This window comes from Podarcis pityusensis (assembly GCF_964106645.2).
Source record: "Podarcis pityusensis genome assembly, chromosome: 16".
NCBI classification, from domain to species: Eukaryota; Metazoa; Chordata; class Lepidosauria; order Squamata; family Lacertidae; genus Podarcis; species Podarcis pityusensis.
In genome coordinates this window covers 12,439,956-12,461,420 of record NC_138041.1, presented here as the reverse complement: position 1 = coordinate 12,461,420, position 21,465 = coordinate 12,439,956, and the positions used below count along the sequence as shown (strand labels likewise).

At 45.4% G+C, this 21,465-nt stretch overlaps 2 protein-coding genes across 6 annotated transcripts in view; one reads left to right on the top strand and one right to left on the bottom strand.

Annotated features, from left to right (window-relative positions):
• MACROD1 (mono-ADP ribosylhydrolase 1) overlaps window positions 1-21,465 on the bottom strand; it is a 312,448-nt gene that overhangs the window by 207,924 nt on the left and 83,059 nt on the right. The gene's annotated exons all lie outside the window — the stretch shown is intronic.
• Window positions 1-21,465, top strand: part of FLRT1 (fibronectin leucine rich transmembrane protein 1) — a 161,489-nt gene that overhangs the window by 99,469 nt on the left and 40,555 nt on the right. Inside the window, exon 2 of one of the 2 annotated variants that reach the window (XM_080985699.1) lies at window positions 13,576-14,407. The exons of the other annotated variant lie outside the window; for it this stretch is intronic. The gene's annotated coding sequence lies outside the window, so the exon portion shown is untranslated. The remainder of the gene's footprint in view (window positions 1-13,575; window positions 14,408-21,465) is intronic. 2 annotated transcript variants of the gene reach the window in all.

Genomic DNA, 21,465 nt, shown 5'->3' with positions numbered 1-21,465 from the left:
TTCAAGATGTAAGTGTGCGCTTGTGTCTGTCTATGTGTAAGTGAGCTAAGGGGATCAACTTCCCTGCCCCTGACATGCCCCGGAGTGGGGAGACGCCTATAATTTTTCACTGAACAAATGTCAACTCCACCTGAATCCGACCCCAAACTATCAATTACACCTCAGTCAGACAGTGCAATTTGGACAAAGAGAAATGGTGGCGGGAGCATTGGCGCATCACTTGCTTTCAAACATTTATAGCAGGAAAACGATAGCAAAAAGGTATAAGGCATATACAGAATATATATTGTTTTGCTGCAGGAGGCAAGGACAGTCCAAAGAGAGAAAGGAGAGAGAGAGAGAGAGAGAGAGAGAGAGAGAGAGAGAGAGAGCGCACTTCTTATGGTTAAAAGCACCCTGCTTGCTAGTTCTGAAAATGGTTCTATCATTTCTTTGGAGTGGGGGGAGGTGCTACAGGCCCCTTACATGACACCCCTGATCAAAACTGGTGGGACAAAAGCAAGTTGTCAAAAAACCATTTGGTGTTTTGAAAGCTGCTTTCCAGTACACACCCCTGTGCATCACAACATACACAAAGTGCAAGTACAACAGACCCCACTCCATTCAGCTTCAGCGGCACAACCACTGACGACCCTGCTACAGCCAGACCCCACATATCCTTACTGGGAGGGCTTTGAATCCCTTTACAGCAGTCACTAGTTCAACAGACATAGAGGGTGTGTGTAGGGTTTTATGCCGGAGAGACAAAGCCCCATACCCTATCATCTGCAAGTGGGGTTTGTACCTGTGAGGGGTTTTGCGTGATGCTGCTGCTGTGCTGTGCTGTAATTGGACGCTGTTATATAAAACCTTATGCTCTGGTGGAAACGAAGGCAGAACAGTCAACAACTTGGGGCGGGGACTGCCCCCCCCCTTATCAAATTTCCTGTACCATGCCCGGGACTGGTGCAAAGTTGCACTGCTGGGCACTTCCAGACTGTTGCTATTGGGAGAGGAGAGACTGCAGCTCTTGTGTGAGAAACACACTCCCTCCCTCCCACTAAAATAAAAATTAAAAATGTGGCACGTTTTGCCATCAGGAAAATGATGGGGGAACACACTTGGAAGTGTGGGATAACACTTGCTTTCTCCCAGTGTCATTTAACCTTCCCACAAACAAACCAGAAGGAATGCTCGACATAGAGCTTATGTTGCCTAATTTCCCTACAAATCTGTGCAATAAATCAGGATGGATGCTCAGTAAACAGGTTGTCTGGAACTGCCCATTAAACAGCTGCGGCCATGGATGAAAAGCTCCTCCCCTGTGTCACTCATGTCCGTCCCCCGCCCATCTCCACCCCATTCCAGCCATTCCTTCAGCATGTCTGAGGTGAGATATTTGGGGCATTCCACCAGAGTCCTGTGGCTTCCACCAGATCCTGTATAACCCCTCTGCCAGTGGATCTTCAGTAAAGGATTGCATCCTAAAAGGCATGAAAGTGAGGCGGTGTTAGGGATACCTGGGGACATGGCGTTTCTTTTCTTTTTGTAAATTTATAACTGGGTTGGCAGGCACAGCATTCTCAATGAAGTCGTGCAGGATTTCATTTTTCTTATGCACTCATCATGACCAGTGTTCATAACGGTATCAGGACAATTATATGCAATCCTGCTTTAAATACTTCAAAAAGTTTCCGAGTGGGCATAATGCTTTGTTTCCAATCAGCACATGCCCTGTAACTTCCTGCTAAAATCCTGCAAACGTTCCAGGTTTAGGAGTTTGTTTGTTTTGCCCCACTTTTGTTGCACTATAAAGCAAGAGCGCCCTTCCAGACAACAATAACGGGAAAACTTGGGGGGAAGCACTGCAGAACAACTGGTAATGCGGAATGGTGTGTGGATAGTCCAGTATGAATCCACCACTTTTGCACCATCATTGACATGATGCAGGATACCTGCAAAAACAGAACTGTCTGGAGGAGCCCTAGGAGGCAAAGGCAATAAAGGCAGGAAGGAAAAGCACAATGGGAAGGCAAAGTATTTAAAACCCATCAGCCTCAGCTCTAGGTTAGAGGGACACAACAGACAAGAAGGACAACCTGATTTGGGGTGGGGGGAGTGCTATTTTAATATATAACTTCCAGAGTCAAAAAAATCTTAATGCTCAGCCTCTGGTTGGCCCTTGATTAGATGATCTTCCACATCCTTTCTAGCAACACAGACAAATGATTCTGAATGCCAATGACTGAGAATGGCCGGCGGGATACACACACGCAATCCCAACCCTCTTCCTGTATAGGTGTAAGAAAAGCAGAAAGAAATTCTCAATGAGGTTCTTGTTTGTCTGGAAGCAACAATATGGAGTTCCAAGTCCCGGAGGGTATATCAGGAGGTGGTGGTGGTGGGGAGAGGAGTTAGGACATCCAAATATGCAACGCCTCGCTTTATTTCACCAATGCAATTATCCCAAGCTGTTCGCTGCAATGGCACAATGTGGATTTATTACCTTCCTCACTCTCCGGGGGAGTGAGAGAGAGAGTTTAATCACCAGGCTGAAAATCCTGGCAGCTTTCAGATTTCAAAACACAAGTCGGGCTGACTCTTTGTGGCCTGGTACCTTGTCCATGAAGCTATGGCCAATGTGGTGGGGAGGGGGAATCATGTGCTTACAAATTAATGCATGTCATTGATGTGCTCCATTCTAGTTCCAAAATTTGCTACCTTCCCCCAAAAATAAATAAACAAAAACCCTATGCTGGAATATTTTTGTAAAGATGACAGAGCTAAAAGGGCATCGAATGAGGAGAGAGAGGAAAAATGGCTAGGGCGGCTGGACTCTTATTAATCTGCCCCAGGAGTGGTTTAAGGGTCAATCCCTCTATTCAGGGGACTCTGGGAATTGGGGGGTCTCTTAAGAAATCTCAGTACCCTTAACAAACTACAGTTTCCATTATTCTTTGGGGGAAACCTTGACTATTTAAAATGGTGTGACACTGCTGATGGAGGCCTCTATTTCTGGATCGATATATTTTGGGGCCCAAGCCAATTTCACACATGTTCCTTCATAAGTCCCTTCCAACCTGTTTCTACAGTAATCTGTCCAAAAAACCCCCACCAAACTACATGAAAAATTGTATTTAAATAGCAATTTGTATTTAAATAGCATTTTATTATTTATTTAAGAATATACTTTATCTCAATATAAACATATTTCAGTGCATTTTATCATACGCTACTCAGTGCATTTTATCATACGCTACTCAGTGCATTTTATCATACGCTACTCAGTGCATTTTATCATACGCTACTCAGTGCATTTTATCATACTTAAGTTGTGTCTTCCTTTAAGTTCCACTGTACCTAACAGAACTTGCACTCCATTCTCTTGAAACTGAAGTACCTTGTGTTTTCAGTGTTCCTAAATTCTTAGCTTTGGAGGGCATGGAACAACACCTTTTTGGTGTTTTTCTCTGCATGCTTTATCCAAAGTGACCCTAGGAGCCAATCCTCAGCGGCTACAATCATCACAAAGAGTGAGAAGACTTATGTGGCTTTAAAAGAAAAAAGAAAAAAAAGAAGCCCTTTCATATTGGACGGCACTAGGACTCTTGGGAACAGGAACCCTGCTGGGATCCTATTGCAGAAATAGTCATGGATTTTTGACACCCCGCCCCATAACCCCAGCACAATTCACCTCTGATCTGGAGAGAATAGATACTTTTTTAATGTAAACCTACCAACTCCCCTTTGACAGTTCATCCATCTGATGAAACAGTGTCTAAGCTACCAAAGCTCAATGCCACAATCAATGTGTTAGTCTTTAAGGTGCCACAGGACTCTGCTGTTTATGCTCCCTTCTGCTTCGCTTCAGGCCACTGTATATCAGTTTCGCAGGATGACCTCAGATCTAGAAAGTGCATTATTCCACCACCAGCACCACTGGCACCAGCAGCAGCCCTCCCTTCTCCCATGTACTCTCTCCAGTGCCACTCGCAGAAGGCCTGGAATGACTCCCATTATTTTTAACGGCTTTCTTCTCCCATTAAGAAGGGCTTGAAAAACAACCACTTCGAGCAGCCAGGGATTCAAATTAGCACATCCCCACTTAAACAACCTCAATATGTTTTGCTTAAAGGAGGAGCACTGATGGCGACGCTTAAAGCAAATTTGTGGACGGTCAGGAACAAAAAGTGCCAGACTGGTCAGAGGCGAACATGAGGACATTCTCACTGGATCAGACCAGGGACTTGCCTGGTACTGTACCTAGTTCCCAATGGTGGCCAGTCAGATGTTTCTCAGAAGCAAAACCCTTTCCCAAGATGACACAATGCAAACTGTGATGTTTCTTGTAATGTATACAGACGCACCGTAATAGAGCTTTGTAGAAGGTCCTTGGTTCAGTTCCCAGTCGCATCTCCAGGTAGGGGTGGGAAAAGATTTCTGCCCAAAATCCTGGAGAACCACAGCCGGTCTGCTAGATGGGCCAATAGTCTCTTAACTTATTAGTCAGCTTTCTTGGTGGCAGAGCAACTACTCTGCATTCAGAAAATCACAGGTTCAATCCTAGACAGACATCTCCAAGAAGGCTGGGAAAGAACTTGTCGGAAAACCCTGGAGAGCTACAGCCAGTAGACAATATTAGACAAACTAATCATCTGATGCTCAAGCAGTGTCTTCCAATAGAGATATATCCATTGTTAGTCCTACTCAGAACAGCCCCCTTGAAATGAATAATGAATGCCAATGGGTCTGCTCTGAGTGTCGGATAAAACCCTAGTTTTCCATAGACAAGGAGATTCTGGCCAGGGGAGGGAGAGAGGGAGCAGTCAAACCTCCATTCCCCTTACATGCATCCTAAAGTTACGGTACCATGTTCTTAAAAAATAAAAGAAAAAAACTTTCAATTGGTCCTGAGGGGTATTCCAGTCAGCTCTGCATTTTCAGCAGGCAGCTTCCTCCATTCCTACGCTCCCCACCCTCTGAGCAAACTCATTTCTAAGAAACATAAATTTAGAAAAAGGAAGAAAGGAGGGGGAGAAGGAAAGCAGCAGCTAATTTACAAACAACAGGGAATCTCTTGTTGCCCATTCATAATTAATGGAACTCCTGCTTACAACTATTCTTGTGGCAGACACACACACACCCTGTCCAATTTGTGCACAAGGCTGGAAAAAGAGGCAGGTTTGGCTGTGGACATTGTCTTTCTCTCTGTGTGTCTCTTTTTCACATGACAGCAGGTTGAGAGGCAGGACAGGAGACTGAAAGGGAATTCTGCGTCAGCTCAGGGTGGATTCCCAGATCCCAGCAGCGGCAGGGGACTACAGCAGCTTTCGCCAACGTGGTGCCCTTTAGATGTTTTGGACTACGACTCCCATCAACCCCAGTTAGTCCTGACTGGAGTTTATGGGAGTTCTAGTCCAAAACATCTGAAGGGCACCGCATTGAGAAAAGTTGTGCTTCCCAAAAGAACAGAGGGAGCTGCCTCGTTCCCCTCCTGAAGCACTTTTTCCTTTTGCCAAAATATGAAAGGTTTCAGAGCACCCCCAGAAGGAAAAACTGTGAGCATCCAGAGCGAGGTGGAGGTTACCAAAACCAGACCGGATACATGGGTCCAACAGTAAGGCACCACAATGGCCTTGCCTAGGATTCCTGGTTGCACACCGCAGCAGGAAAACTAGATGAGAGCTTGTAGCTGTGCAAACATGCCCATGACCTTCACTTTTCTGACTCAAACTCCACCTCCTCAACCATCAAAATTTCTTCTGCTCTTCCATTCTTCCTCCCTTCCTGGACCTCATGCCCAGAACACATTCCCAGAATGCCCTCTTAGAATTCTCAGGAGGCCCTCTTAGCCTTTTCAAATCCCTCCTTGAAGACCAGCTATTAGATCTAGCCCCCACTCCCAGTTGGGGGACCCATCTAGTCCAGCATTCTGTTCTCACAGTGGCCAAGCAGTTGTGCACGGGATGCCTACAAGCAGGACCTGAGCATAATAGCACACTCCCCCCCTGCAGTTTCCAGCAACCAGCATTCAGAAGCATACTGCATCCAACTGTGTAGGCAGAACATAGCCATCAGGGTTAGTAGCCTTATCCTCCATGAATCTGTCTACTTTTTTAGAGTCGTCCAAGTTGGTGGTCATCACTGCCTCTTTTGGGAGCAAATCCTACAGTTTAACTATGCGCTGTTTGTAAAGTCCTTATTTTTGTCTGCCCTGAATCTTTCGGTTGTGTTGGGTGTTTCCTGAGTTCCATTGTTATGAGGCAGAAAAAAACTGCTCCCTGTTCACTTTATCGACATCGTGCACATCCTCGCATAGCCTTCCCCAACCTGGTGCCCTCCAGATGCTGTTGGACTATAACTCCCATCATCCCTGGCCACTGGCCATACTAGCTAGGGCTGATGGATACTGCAGCCCAACATCCTGAGGCTGGGGGAGGCTGCCCTCCTGCAACTAAGCCAAAATGAATGTAATGCAAATAATTGCAGGTTCTTCCCCTGTTTACCTCTGTCTCTACTTCCTCCTCCTTCCTCTGTAGTCTCCCCTGTGCTTGTTGCCAAGATGGTGAGCCGCTTGGGGCAGGGATCTGCCCTCGTATTCTTTGTACAGCACCACATAGATAATAATAATAATAATACCAAGATTTCGCCTGCCTTTAGCATGATGACACTTCATTCACAGGTTGCCATCACCTTCCAGTCTCCAGACACATCAAAGAATAACTCTGAGGCAAAGCTGGATTCGGCACCTGTGGTTCTGCAAGCATCTGCCATCAGGGATGCCATAGACTGGGGATCAGGGAGTGGGTTGGGGAGAAATTTGATTCAGTTCACATTCAAAGGAGAACCTCCCTAATTCATAGTCAGAAATAATACAATAACCCAAACAGCCATCCTTCAAAATTCCCACTTGTCCAAATTTTGCAATGCTGTTCTCCAACCAAGTATTGTGTAAAGAAATGTATGTCTAAAAATGCATGTATCAGTGAAAATAACATACCAAAATATTTGTTGTGCAAAGAAGTGTATATCAGGCAAAACTGCATACAAAAATATGTGCGTTAAGAGAAATTCACACTGGAATGCTTCTGAATGTCCATGAAGATTAAAAAATAAATAAATCACAAACTGATGTGGAAATGTATAGAACAAAACTTACGAGTGGAAAAATGAGAAATGGAGAGAAACTGAAATGGCCAGATTTGCCATTCTCTACCACAGCCCCCCAAGCAAGTCTGGGGTCCAGTCTGAGAGTGTGCACTTATGGAACACCTAGAAGGAAAGGAATCATAGGCCGGTGCTGCTGTATAGGCCTGAGGGTCAGACCCCAAATGAGGATCAAGGTTCCACAGCTCTGCCATTGTAGGTTCAGCTGCCCAACTCCCCAGTGAATTCCTGAAAGAGAACTAACTGTCCAGTCAATGCCAGGCAACACAACTCCCAGCTCTCTGCTCTTTCAAATGGCTACCAGCTCAGCAAAGGCGCAGAGGGTTTAGGCCCTCTGTGCCCAGTTTGCTATTTATGCTCAGTGGACCTCAGAGCTGCTGAGCTAATCTACTGCCACCATCATGCCTGCCAATCTGCAATATGTGAATCATACTGGCCCACCTTGCAGGGTTGATGTAGAAAATATTAAAATAATGGGTGTAAAGTGCTTTAGAGAACCCACATGGTGCTCTGCTTAGAGTGGTTGAGCTCGAAGAGGGGTGCTGAGCTCAAATCTCTGCTCAGTCCCAATCTCTGACAATTAGCTATTGTGAAGATAAAGCCGGGACAATGTACACTGCTTTGAGCAATTTGGAAAAAAGAGTGAAATAAAGTGCAAGGAAATTTACAATTGTAAGCAAACCACACACACAAACACAAGCACCATGAGAAAGCGATGTCACCTCCCCACTCCAAATCTCTAACCTGCCTGTTCAAAGTGGGAATTAAACTATTCTAGGAGGATGTTCATATCAGAATATCCAAGGTCCAGTGAACATAACAAATGCTGCCATTTCCAGACCACCCGAGCCTCCACCACACTGTTATGTTGAACCCCACAGAATGCCCCACATATATATATATATATATATATATATATATATATATGCCAGCCCCAAACCTTGCCTCAGAATGGATTAGGAGGGTTGTGCAAGGCTATTTAGCAGCGTGCAAGATTCAAAAGAGTAATCAAAGCACCTCTCCATTTCTTTGCTATTAAATGAGAAGAAAGCTCCAATCAGAACATCAAAGGCGAGGAATTAAACTGTCTCTGAGCTTGGCAGAGGAGGAGCAAAATCACACATAACATATGCATGCACACTTTTATTTTTAAACATATATTTCCATATCTAATCTCACAGGAAGGAAGGAATTATGCTCCCTGTTTGTTCTTTGGGCCCCATGCGATGGCCGCTTCTCTGTTCATTAAGCAGATCGCCTAGCAGCTCTGAAATGAACCATTAGCAGATTAATTAATAAGGAAGCACTTTGAAAGTGCTGCTACTTAGACCTATCAAGGATTGGCACCAGGATTCGGTGGGTGGAGATGGAGAAGAGACCATCAGGATGCCTTCTTAACTAGCAAGCAGGAGCAGGGATCAGTCATGACAAACTGAGGGCACAGCCAGGTGATTTGTATGAGTGAGCCAAGCTAGATGCCGTTTTTTAAAAACAAATGTCACCTTCAGTTTCCTCATCCCTGGATTTAGGGGTTACTAGGCCCTGTAAAAGCAGGCAGGTTCTGGGATCCTGGGGAAAGGTGACTGACAGTCCAAATGGGCCAGAAGCAAGTGCCTAGTCCAAAACATTTAGCAGTCAAGTCCCAAGCAGCAATCAGGAAAGAGCAGCAGGGGCTTGGACGGTGTCCCCACACCAGAGGAAAGTTGTTCAGACTGAGAAGCAAGCTGTGAGGCTGCAGCTTTATAGGGGATGCTGCTCAAGGATTGGACATTGGAAGTCAGCTGACAGAATGCTCAGGCAGCCTGGTACTGCAGCCTAGATGGCCCCCTGCAAGCACCAAGTCAGTCTGCCAGCCTTGTCATAGAAACAGCATTGGCACTGGCAGGTGGTAACACGCCTCCCTGGTGAGAGCCCTAGTTTGAGATTTGCTCTGCCCGCTATGAGACATACTGGCTTGAAAATTTTGTCAAGCAACTCAGGGCCCCAGCATCCACCCTCCTTGCCACCTGCCAGAGCCAGCCTTGGGGCTTGCCCTGCGCTAGCAGGTTTACTGCTGGAGTTCATGCACAGCTGACCAATATATATGCATTACTGTGCCAAGCGCCTTGGGCCCCAGCTGCACACTGCAGCAGCAAAACAAGACAGGAGTTCATGGATGTGCCACTGTGGGAGAAAGACAAAGGATGCAGCCTGAGGGTGTTTTCGAGGGATGATGCAAGCAGAGTCTAGTGTTTCCATTATGTGCAACTTCAGAATGATGTCACCACATGACATCATACTTTCCAGCCCCCATAGTCTCCAGGGCAGGGTCCTCAGACACAGACTGGGGGGGCGGGCAGCCTTTAAACAGTTGTGTTCAAGGCTAGCCTAGTGAGCAAAGAGGGAGATAAGAAAAGAAGACTCCCATTGTTTGGGAGCTTCATCCAGCTTGGCTTTGATCTTCTGCCAGAGCTTTGCAAGGAAAACAATAAAGAGTAGGTTTATAGTGCAATCCTGGGGATGCCAACTCAGAAGTTCCCTTAACTTACTCCCTGGGGAGTGTGTAGAGCAGGGGTGAGGAACCTCAGACCTGGCGGACAAATGTGGCCCTCTAGGCCTTCCTAGCTGGCCCTCCAAAATTTCCCTGGGCCATCCATCTAATGGGAAATTTATGTTTTCTTCCCTCCAAAGTTTTTATTTCCTTCCCAGTTCCCCTTATGCTGCTGGAAGGTAACACAGACTGAGGTCTTTACATAGGAATGTAGAAGGCTGTCATACTAAATCAGGTAACTGGGTTATCAATAGCTCAGTATTATCTGCACTGACTGGCAGCATCTCTCTGGGGTTTCATACAGCAGGCATTCCCAGCCCTACCAGGAGATGCTGCAGGTTGAACCTGGGACCTTCTACATGCAGAGCAGATGCTCCACCACTGAGCCACAGCTCTTCCCAAAACAAGCTGTGAAATTTCAGACAGCCTGCCATTTAAATTTTATTCTTCTGCTCTCCTTCCAGGCTCCAAGTTCAGTTCTACCTCTCCACCCACCAACCCCACTAGCAAGGGCCCAATATATCTGAAATTTAAAAGGCTGTCAACCCTGCCCCTTCAGCAGCACCAGCTATGCTGGTCCCAGTCACCCATGTCAGCGCAGGAAGCTGCTTCATGCCAAGTCAGACCAACAAGTCAGGTGCATCTAGCTCAGGGTTCTCTACACTGATTGGCAGCCGTTCTCCAGGGTTTCAGGCAGGGGGCTCTGGAGATGTCAGGGACTGAACCTGGGACCTTCTTTGTGCAAAGCAGATGCTCTGCCACTGAGCTACAACCATTCCCTCCCCAAAAGGAGACGGGAAGGAAGAGAGGGAAGCAAAAAAAGGAGGGAGGCAGAAAGCAAAAGGGCCTGCAGCTGGGCTAACCAGCTTCCCAATCCTCACAATGAAAGGCAATCTAATGTCTGCAGGGTTTTTAGAAACCGCTTCTCAGTAGCATGGGGTTCTTACAAATTGGCTTGAAGTCTCCGAGTGCTTGTGCAACGGGAGGTGCAGAGGGCCGGCCTCCCTCGCCCAGCATCTTTGTCCGCAGCAGCAAGGAGCATTTGTGTTATGGAAATGTAAGAGCCGGAAGCCGGGGCTTCCAATTAATTCCCGGGAAAAGGGGATTTTTGCAGGCCACCACTGTGCAGTCCTGATCGGAACCCCACCCTCCTTTGTCTTCCAGCCCCACTCTCTCTTTCCTCTCCCTGCCCCTCTCGCAAATTAATCTGAAGGTGGATTTGTGCCATGGCGTGAAAGAAAGGTATCTTGGTGACGGCGTCATCTTAGGCTTACGTGAAGCGCCATCCATCAGAGCAGAAATAAGAGAAATTGTGGGAGCTGAGTCTCTCTCTCTCTCTATTTTGTATGGCAGCTCAAGAGGAAGGGGCAGACTACCTGTGATGAGAGCAACAGGCCGTCACTGAAAATGTCAGCCCTGTACCCATTCCCCTTGCCCCACTCCATAACATCTCATTTGGCCTAGACCGCCATGTCCTGCTGCTATGTTTTCCCACTTCTGCCAGTGGCAGACAATGGTGTGGAGTGGGAACTCTACACGGAGATGTTGTTTTCAGCAGCAGCTCCACCTTCCACATAATGTGTCAAATCACATGCTCCATGTGCACTTTACATTTAAATCACTATCATACCACTTTAAAATGCCATGGCTTCCCTTGAAGAATATTGGGAACTGCGATTTGATAATGATGCTACAATTCCCAGTGTTCCCTGGAAAGAGGGATTGATGGTCTGGGAATTGACACTGTCCATTTAATATTGCATCTGAGTATTATATGAGTATATGAAATGTACATTCACATAAAGGACATTCTAGTCAGTGTTGTGCTTGCATTCCATATTTGGAGAAGTTGCACCCTGCCTTTCCATTAAAACAACATTCAAGGTTTCTTTATATTCATTTAATTGCAGAAACCAATTTAGGCTTCACATGTGAAAATGCCCTATAGGGGGAATATGTACTCTGGAATCTAAATAGCACCAACCACGTGAAAGAAAGGCATGGGGCCTCAAATCCTCTACAGCAGCTGTTTTCAAACTTGGCTTTAGTGTTCCTCAGAACAGTGGCGGACTTTGGGCTCTTAGATTTCAGCAGCACCCTGTGCAATGCTAAAATTTGCTGCCCCCCCCCCCCACCTCTTGCAGGGTTTCCACATCATAGCTGCGGTGCCTCCTGCGGTGCTGGCACCCAGTGCAGCTGACCCAGCCATGCTAACCTAAAATCACCTCTGCTCAGGTTTATCAGATTCAGATTCAGGTGCATACAAAAAAAAATTAGGCTTGTGCAATTTAAAGTGGATTAAAGCACTCTGGAGCCACAAATCCACCTAAAAACAACATGACTGCATTTTGGAAAGTGATTGGGAAATGCATTAAAAAGTGTGGGATGAACAACCGATAAAATATCACGCAAGCAACTCAAGATTAATGTTCCCTGTTGTGTAACCTACCCACAAACAAATCAGAACGACTGCTCAATAGACACCCGACATGGTCTCATCTCCATGTAAGCTTCATGCAAGAAAATCAGGATGCATTCTCAGGAAACAGGTTGTCTTGGGGATTCATCACTGAGAAGTAAGGGAAGTGAGAAACATAAAGGCACCAAGATTCCCTGGGAGACGGTTTGCTTGCACTTCCCAGTTTTCCCTTGGAGTGCACAGGTGAAAAGAGGCATTGGTGGAATTCTGCCGCATTCAGTTCACACAAGGCAATGAGTGATGCCAACAGGCCTGGATGGTGCCTGATGTGATCTCTGTGCCCTAGAACAGATCCCAGAATACTTCGCACTGTGCAAAGGTTCTGTAGCAAACAAAGGTCAGGTCTATCCTACTCACTTCTATTCTCTGGGCATGAGCACCACTGATCACTGATGTGAATTCTTGGGACCAGCTACTATATATTCAAGAAAGTTGTTTCTTTGCTATGCATTTGGACACCTCTTAAGATATTGTAACCAAATTTTGCAGGATAGTTCCTGAGATCAAATGAAAGGTTTCCATCTATGTATTTAAAATTATAATTATATTAAGTATTGTGCTATTTTAGATTTTATGTACATTTCTGTTTCATGGTTTTTGCCTTTATTCTAAACAATCCACTCAGGTTATTGGGTGGTATAGAACCATTTTTTTATTTATATTTTTAAAATCTATATAAAGTAAGAGTTTGGGGGAGGGAAGGAAAAATTAAAACGGTGATTGTTGGTATATGCACAACAATTTTACAACCTTTTTTTTTAAAAAAAAAAGTTAGTTAAAACAAAGGGTGGGACCACACATTTAGCAGAAGGAGATGGGTAGATACTGTACCACCTCTAGACATATAACTTTTGAATGCTCTACTGTGTTGAGACACACACAACTCTCTGTAAATAAAAACTGAGCACATTGCATGGAAAGGCTCTTGCCCAGAACTTCTGCCCGCTGTGTTGCCTTTCCACTTACAGAGTTTTTAAACACAGAGAACTGTTCAATACTGTGACACTCCCCAACCCCCTGCCATCCAAAGTGGTTCAGCCAGTGCTACCCAAACTCAGCAGGCTACCACCTCCTCATCCTGCCGCATGGGTAACCTGGACCTAAAAATAATATTAAAAATAAGAATGATGTGGACACTGGACCCTAAAGGCAGAGTGTTGAAAAACAACTACCCTGCTAAAGCCTAGAGTTGGTGTATGTGCGTGTGGAGTAAAGCAGACCTTGCTGTGCCCTTTGCAGCTCAGCGGTCTGAGCATTTGCCAGTCAGTGCCTGCCTTTGATCCGTCAGGCTCGGCAGGGCTGCATGCAGGCACCGCAGCATGCAAGGTTCTGTTGGGCAATGGGAAGCAGCTCCCCTGCTTTTGCAGCCTTCTCCTGCTTTTGCAGACTTTAACGGCCTTCTCAAATGACTTTTTTGCAGGTTTTAGAAGCTGCTGTCTGGTCCTGCGGCCTTTGCCTCGCCAACCTGATTCCATCAGCATTCTGCCGTCGCTGGGAGGATACACTCCACTGCCAGATCATAGAAGGAATACTTTGATGATTTGGAGTCCCACCTGTCCTTTTTTTGTGGGGGTGAAAATAACCTTTATTCTCAGCATAACAAATCAGCCCCCTCCACCTGCCTGTGACAAGTCAGCTCGGCGGGTCAACCAGGCTGGTGGCCACTGCTTGCTCCCCCGTCTTAGCCCAGCTCTAAAAAAGCATCCCTCTGAGATCTGCTTGAGAATTGCTGGATGTAAGTTTTGGAGAAAGCAGGGGAAAGGAGGGAGGAAAGCTTAAGCGGTGGGTCTGAGAAAGGCTAAACCAGAACTCTTTTTCGAACCACGCTGTCCCAAATGTTCAAATTCAAGGGAAGACACCGATTCACCATTATGATGGGATCTCAAATTGGCACCAGCTCCGACCACCGGATCTGAAGGCGAATAAGCAAAGGAAGAGAAAAGCAGGTGGAAGAACTGTTGGGGAGGAGGAAAGCGTTCCCTTTTCTGCAAGGGGCATTTTCCCGAGCCACTTTGGCGTGGCCTATGGTGGGCAAGAAGGCGTCCTTGGAATTTATCTGTACACTGAGAGGAGCAAAGGAGAGGAGACTGGCAGGCAACCCACAGCATGTAAAACAGCTCCTTTCAACTAGCAAGTGGTCTTGAAGCCTTCAGGAAGGTCGATGGGAAAAAGAGGAGGAGGAAATCAACGTTAAAAGGCAAGATCCAAGAACCCTAACCTCCGCCGGCCACTTCTCTGAATCTAAGAGACAGGTAAAGATTATTCATTGAAGCACTGAACTCACAGCTGTGCCCTAAACCACTGTGCTGGTCTTCCATCAGCTGTTGCAAAGCTCTGTGAATCTAATCCATCCTTTAAATAAAGGCAGACAGCACTGAATGGGAAATGGAAGGATAGCCATTCTGGAAAGAGCTGAGGAAAAAACAAGAGCTAAAGTAGGCTGAATAGGAAGCAAAGGCAGCAGGCTGAGTTCCGACTGCAGCTCTTGGAGAGAAACAGCAGTTATGGCAGGGATTAGGAGCCTGTGGTCCTCCAGATGTTACTGGACTCCAACTCCCATCAGCCTTAGCCAGCAATCAAGGATGATGGGAACTGTAGTCCACTTACAGCTTCCCCAACCCGTTATAGGGATGGGAAATAAATTTGATTTTGTTAGCGTTTAGAGGCAAATCTATCTAATGTGCACATCCAAGTCAATACACAAATTGAGATGCTGCCATTCTCTGCAATTCACACTTCGAAATTTGCAATGCAGTTCTCCAGTCAAGGAATGTGTTAAAAATGCACAGACCAGGGTAGAATGTGCATAGTAATGCTTATATTAGTGAAAACACCATATACAAATGCATTCTAGTGGGGGGAATTGCTCTGCAAAGATACATGTACATTAGGTAAAACCGCATGAATTATTTTTTTCAAAGTTATGATACATTTGCAATAAAATGCCAATAAATTATAAAGGACTTTTTAAAAAAATGCATACTGATGTGGAAAACTGAAGACTGGAAAAATGAGAAATTGAGAAAAACTGAAACTGATAGATTTGCTCGTCTCTATCCCTAAATTACAGCAAATGAAAATTACAGAAGCCCTTCTAGGTTCTGTAGCACAGCACCACTGTGTACTACCTATGGACTCCAGAAGGAAGGCTTTTATGAGACTGGCCCATTTCATGCTGCAAGTACACTATAGAACTGCATGTATGAAGGTTACCGCCAAGCTGGTTGCAGTTGGGAACTAAGCATATAAAATAGCTTAGTTAGTAGAGCATGAGACTCTTAATCTCAGGGTCATGGGTTCAAGCCCCACGTTGGGCAAGAGACTTCTGCATTGCAGGGGTTGGACTTGACAACCCTCAAGGTCCCTTCCAACTCTACAATTCTGTGATTCTATGATTCCATGAAATAATGTGCCGGAGCAAAGGCAAGACATGTAGCCTTGCCACCACAGTTTACTGTGACAGTGGAGATGGCTCACGCTTTACTGCTTTCCTCAGAAAAGTTCCAGACCTTGATCCTTGATTTCGTGTTGCATTCTGAACCAGAGGCCGTGGTTCAAGAAGCTAAGAACAAACCTTGGCCTTACTTTATGGAGTTTTGGAGCAAAACAAACCACAGTCCCTGGTCCAGACATACCACTAAAACATCGATTGTGGATTCTTGTTCCTTTACACAGTAAGGGGAAAGCAAAGCAGAAGGCCACCTGTGTCTTCACAGTAAACTATGGGTGTACTGTGATGTGCAACTGCAGCCACTGTGTGAAAGGCAGCCACCCATCACACTTCTTTGGCTCACCTGCCCATCCCTTAAGAACATAATAATGGAATAAAACTTCTGCTGGATCAGGCCAGTTCAGTATCCTGTTTCTCAAAACAGCCAGCTAGATTTATTAATTTCTTTACTTATAGCATTTATGTAGCTTACATTTCTAAGATAGGTCACTCCCTGGCCTCAGGGTCACAATAAAAAAAGACATGACACATGAGGAAAAGGAAATAGGGGAGGGAGAAGGAAAAAGCAAACCCAAGCACAAATTCTTCAAGTTACAGTCCCCCTCGCAGACCTAAAATTCCCAGAGTTCCCTGGAAAGAGGGATTTATTGTCAAACCACTCAGGGTTGCTGGAAATTGTAATTCTCTGAGGTGTAAATGACAGTGCCCAGAATACTCTGTTGCCCTAGGGCGACAAATCCACTTTCAAAAACAAATAACTTTTTGCAGAAATGGCACTGCAAAGTGTGGGGTGAACAAATAACTAACGGGAACACCCCACAAACAGATCAGAATGAATGTTCCTTGTCACATAACCACCCTGCAAACAAAGCAAAAGGAATGTTCAGTAAAGACCAGACATCAGCTAACCTCTGCAAAAAAAAAAACTTTCTGCAAGCAAATCAAAATGAATGCTCAATAAACAGGTTGTCTGGTGGAGCCCCAAGCCACTACCTAATATTACATGAAGCTCTACTCTACTTGCCGTATTAATTTACTCCCAACCCAAAACTGATTTTGTAGTAGCAGGATGTTTGTTCTTTTTTTAAAAAGATATACTTCTTGGAGAACAAAACTGTCCTACAATCTGTTATCAACAGATCAAAACAGACTTCAGAGCAACAGCTTCTCTCTCTCTCTCTCTCTCTGTGTGTGTGTGTGTGTGTGTGTGAGAGAGAGAGAGAGAGAGAGAGAGAGAGAGAGAGAGAGAGATTGGGCTGGCTGTGTACTACATGTTGCCTTAGTGATCATGTGTGTGCATTTACATGGATGTGTCTTAGAGACACAAGATACAAGCAACTCCAGGGTTGCAGCTGAATCCTTAAAACAACACTTAGCAAATCACTAACAAAATTTCAATAAGGCAGCCACTAAAAGAGAAAAATGGGGGCAAAATAAGAACAATTGCATACCTGCTTTGACATACAACCACTCCAAGTCACCTATACCGTCAAGTATAGCTGCTTATACTGAGCCAGTCCATTGGCCCATCTAGCTTAGTATTGTCCACACCTACTGGCAGCTGCTCTCCAGGGTATCCAACAAGCAGGCTCTCCCAGCCAGACCTGGAGATGCCAGAGACTGAACCTCAGATCTTCTGCATTCAAAGCAGATGCTCTGAGCTACAGCCCTTCCCATGGAGCCTACAACCAAGAGACCAGCCAAGGCAGCTCTTTGCAACCTCATCGGCGGATTTTCCGCCAGCGACAGGCTCTGCCCTCCTGCTGGATTTATCTGCTTTCATAATCAATAACAATTACCCCATCCAGAGGGAATCTTTCATGGCCGTGGGGCTTACAACAAAGCCATTAATGCCTTGACAAGTCAGGCATTTAGGGCTTCATCCGGATGGGTCCTGGCATCAGCCCCCTCCCACCCCCGCTCTCAGAGGCCACAGTGGGAACAGAGGGCCTGTCAATGCCACACCGTGAGTAATGCTCAAGGGCTCAAAGCACCAATAAATCAAAGGCTTATTAATCTCTCAGCCTCATTTTCGGGCGTTGTAATGAATCGGCTGCTAGTGCGTCTGATCCGCCCCCTGCCCCCTCCCACCATTGATTACCAGTTTATTAACTAACTTCCCTTGTCTTTCTTTCTTTCTTTCTTTCTTTCTCCCTCCCTCCCTCTCTCTCTCTCTCTCTCTCTCACACACACACACACACACACACATATACCTGCCAGCAGCAGAAAACCCCAAAAAGGGTCCTGAAGAGAGCTGGCATAGCCCAGAGGCCAAGAATGCCACTGGCATGCCACAAAATGTCCCCAATTCAAGCTTCCCATCAGCTCATGAACTCCTCAGGGGTGGCAAGCGGCCATTCTCTCAACCCAGCAGTATGAAATGGTGGGTTGGTGGATGCATAACTGAGAGAATCTGCACAAAACAATCTGAACACCCCTAAGTTTACCAGCTGGTTCTGGGCATGTAGTGCAGTTAGGCAATAGACTTTGGACGCTACAGGTCTTACAAGGAAGGGAGACCCTCTACAGATGGCAGTCCAACTGTGGTCAGTTAGCATTGCTGTGTGAGGGCCTTACTACTGCTTATAAGGATTATATGGATTCAGGTTGAATCTTGACAAGACAGAAGTACTGTTTTGGAGGGGATGTTAAAATGGACTAGAAAAATTATTTCCACTTTAGCAGCGGTTTCAGTGGAAACCATTTCTCCCTCCCACACTGCTCCTTGAAACTAGAAAAACCAAAGATTCAAACAGCAGAGTGGGGCTGTTTGAAATCTCTTTTGTAAACAGCCCCTTGCTGCTCTTTGGAACTCCAGGTTTCAGAGGTTGAAACAGCAGCCTTGGGCTGTTTCCAAAAAGGCTTTCAAACAGCCCTGAGCTGCGCTCTGAAGTCCCAACAATCAAGGCTTCAAAGCACTGTGTTACCTGATGTCATAGTGACATAAGGATATTGGCAGCTGGGCGGCCCCTCCCCACCGGTTAAATTTAGTCCGGCGGGAATAAGGAGAGAAGGATTTTGCTGGTCAGTCAGAAAAAGGCCCTACGTCTGGCTTAGCAAGATTGTATAAATGTTCATTCCAGGATAATAGGCTGCAGCCACTTTGTTCCTCCCTTGTTCTTTTTGCTGCAGCACCAGGTGCCACAACAAACCAAGGTTTGGCTTAGCACCTCATCTGAACCAAGACTTGTGGTTGGGCTCTCTGCTCACTAACCACAAGCTGTAGCCAGCAACAAACCTTAGCATGGCGCGGCGGCGAAAAGGAGCAGGGAGGGGCAGAGCAGGCATGAGCTTCTCTCTGGAAGCCCACACATTCACAGTGTCCCTGTAAGCCAACATTTGGGTGTGCTGCGAAAATCAAACCCATCACAGTCAAGAATAACCCCTATTTTCCAGTAAACTGTCCCTTGTATATCACTGCTCTCCTGTATTTGCCTTTTGTGGGGGAACTGCTCTCTGCGTGAGCTGCTAACATGGTTGTTGGTCAGAGTCCAACACCATCCTTGGGGCTTCAGTCTGTCAGATTTGCCTTTCCCTACACAGGAAGCTGCCTTATACTGAATCAGACCATTGCTCCATCTAGCTCAGTAATGTCTGCACTGACTGGCAGTGGCTCTCCAAAGTTTTAGACCAGGAGTCTTTCCCCATTCCTAACTGGAGATGCCGGGGATTAAACCAAGACTTTCTGCATGCAAAGCAGATGCTCTACCACTGAACTGCGGCCCGCCCCCAAAAGAGATGATAATCTGTTTTCTTTCTGAAACGGAGTGGAGGATTCAGCCAGTTAAACGATAGAAGTTGCCGTGTCTAGTCTGGAAGCCTGTTCCTGACCTTTGTTCCAAACAGCCCTCCAGCCTGCTTTCTTGCGGGGGAAAGTGCATGGTCTTTATTAATTGTTGGCCGTTGTTTCACCCCAACCTAATATCCCAAGGCAGGTCATGATGCTGCTATCAATTTCACAGGAAAAGCCCTATGAATATGCAACTTAACCTTTGGGTCTGGGGTTTCCGTTGGAAGAATCTAGGCTTTCTAGATCCAGCCTGCATCTTCTAATTTCCAAATTAGTCCACAAAAAGCAAAGGGAGCCGTAAGGAAAATGTGAACATGCTGGCTCATATAAAAGTATGGATGTGTTGGTCCATTTGTTAAGCCAATCAAAATGTTATAAAATAATATGCAAGCTTTCGAGTTTAGTTTGACATCAAGCCAGACAAATACTGTAATTCTGGAGACCTCACAAGCTTGCACACTGTTTTGTAACATTTTGGCTGATCTAATAAAGGCATTTTTAATGTGGATTTTTCAAACTAGTTCAAGGATAGCCAAAGTGGTGCCCTCCAGATGTTGTGGACTTCCAGTTGTCAGGGATGACAGAAGATGCAGTCTACCCCATGTGGAGCGTACTGCATTGGCTTCCCCTGGTCCAGTGTTTCAGAAGCCTGAGCTACACCAACCTCACAAGTTCCACCTCCCCTCTTCCTCCTTTCCCCAGATCTCTCTCCTCTCCACTGCTCCTAAGTGCCAACCCTAAAATACTGCGTACAAGGAAGGATTGCAGCTTGTGTTGTAAAAGGGTTAGGGGAAAGTTTGCACAAAGCTTAGCAAAAACAGGTTTTTGCTTTTTTTACAGTTGTATCAGTATCAGAGTGTGAGAGAAAAATGTCACCTAAAGGTGTTAAAACTGACAAGAAACAAAAGCACCAAACTACATACTGGAAGGGATATAGTAAGAAAATACCACACATAAGAGAAGAAAGGGCAGTTAATAGAGACTACGACTGTCTAAGCAAACAGCTGAAGGCTACTTTAGCAGTGATATGTGTGCTAGGATGTAGGATGCAGCCTAGTCAGATTCTTGATCCATTTAGCTCAGTACTGTCTGCACTGATTGGCAGTGCCTCTGACAGGGGCTCTTTTTCCAGCCCCACTGGGACCTTCTGCATGCAAAGCAGATGCTCTATCACTAAATGATGACCCTTCTGCGTGCTCAGTGGGACTTACTCCAAGGAAAGTGTGCATAGGATTGCAGTTGAATCCCACATAGAGTAGACCCATTAAAATTACTGTGTATGACAAACCTATGTCCACTAATATCAAAGGGACTGCTCTGAGTTAGGGATGGGGAGGAAATTTGATTTAGTTCACATTTAAAGGCAAATCTACTGAATTAGCACTTCCTGGAACAATATGAGAATTGAAACACAACCTTTGAAGTTTTCACTTCTCCAAATTTTGCAAGGCAAGCAAGCAACGTGTAAAAAAATGCATGTTATTAGGGAAAATTGATTCGCAAAAATGTGTACTACATACATACCTGTGTATATTATAAGAAAATAGTCCTAAAATGCTAATGAATTTTCATGAAGCCTTTTTTTAAAAAAGATTGCAAGCCAGTGTGGAAATGTGGAGAACTGAACTTATGAATGAAAAAATGAGCAACTTAGAGGAGCCAAAATTTACAGATTCACCCAACCCTAAGTAGAACTTAGTTGGCTTAAAAAAATTCTTAAATTTTATTTATCTTTTGGGTACATGTTTTGCCCAGTAATCTTTTCCTTTATAAAACAACTTTGAAGGGGATGAGTGGAAGTGGGAAAGTAGAAGGTGGATTGGATCACTTAACCCTTTTCTATCCCACCACATGATTTCCATCGTTAGTATAAACTATCTGCATTATGCACAAAACTGACTTTCCAGAGTTCGTAAACTTGTACGTGGCAAACCTGTGACAACCAAATCTACCTTGCTCGGAAGATAAAATTAGGAAAGTGGAAGAAAAATAAAAGATTGCTATCAGATGTTGGGGTGCTGGTCAGGTTCCTTGTACCTGTAATTGTTTTAGGAAAAACAATCACGTAG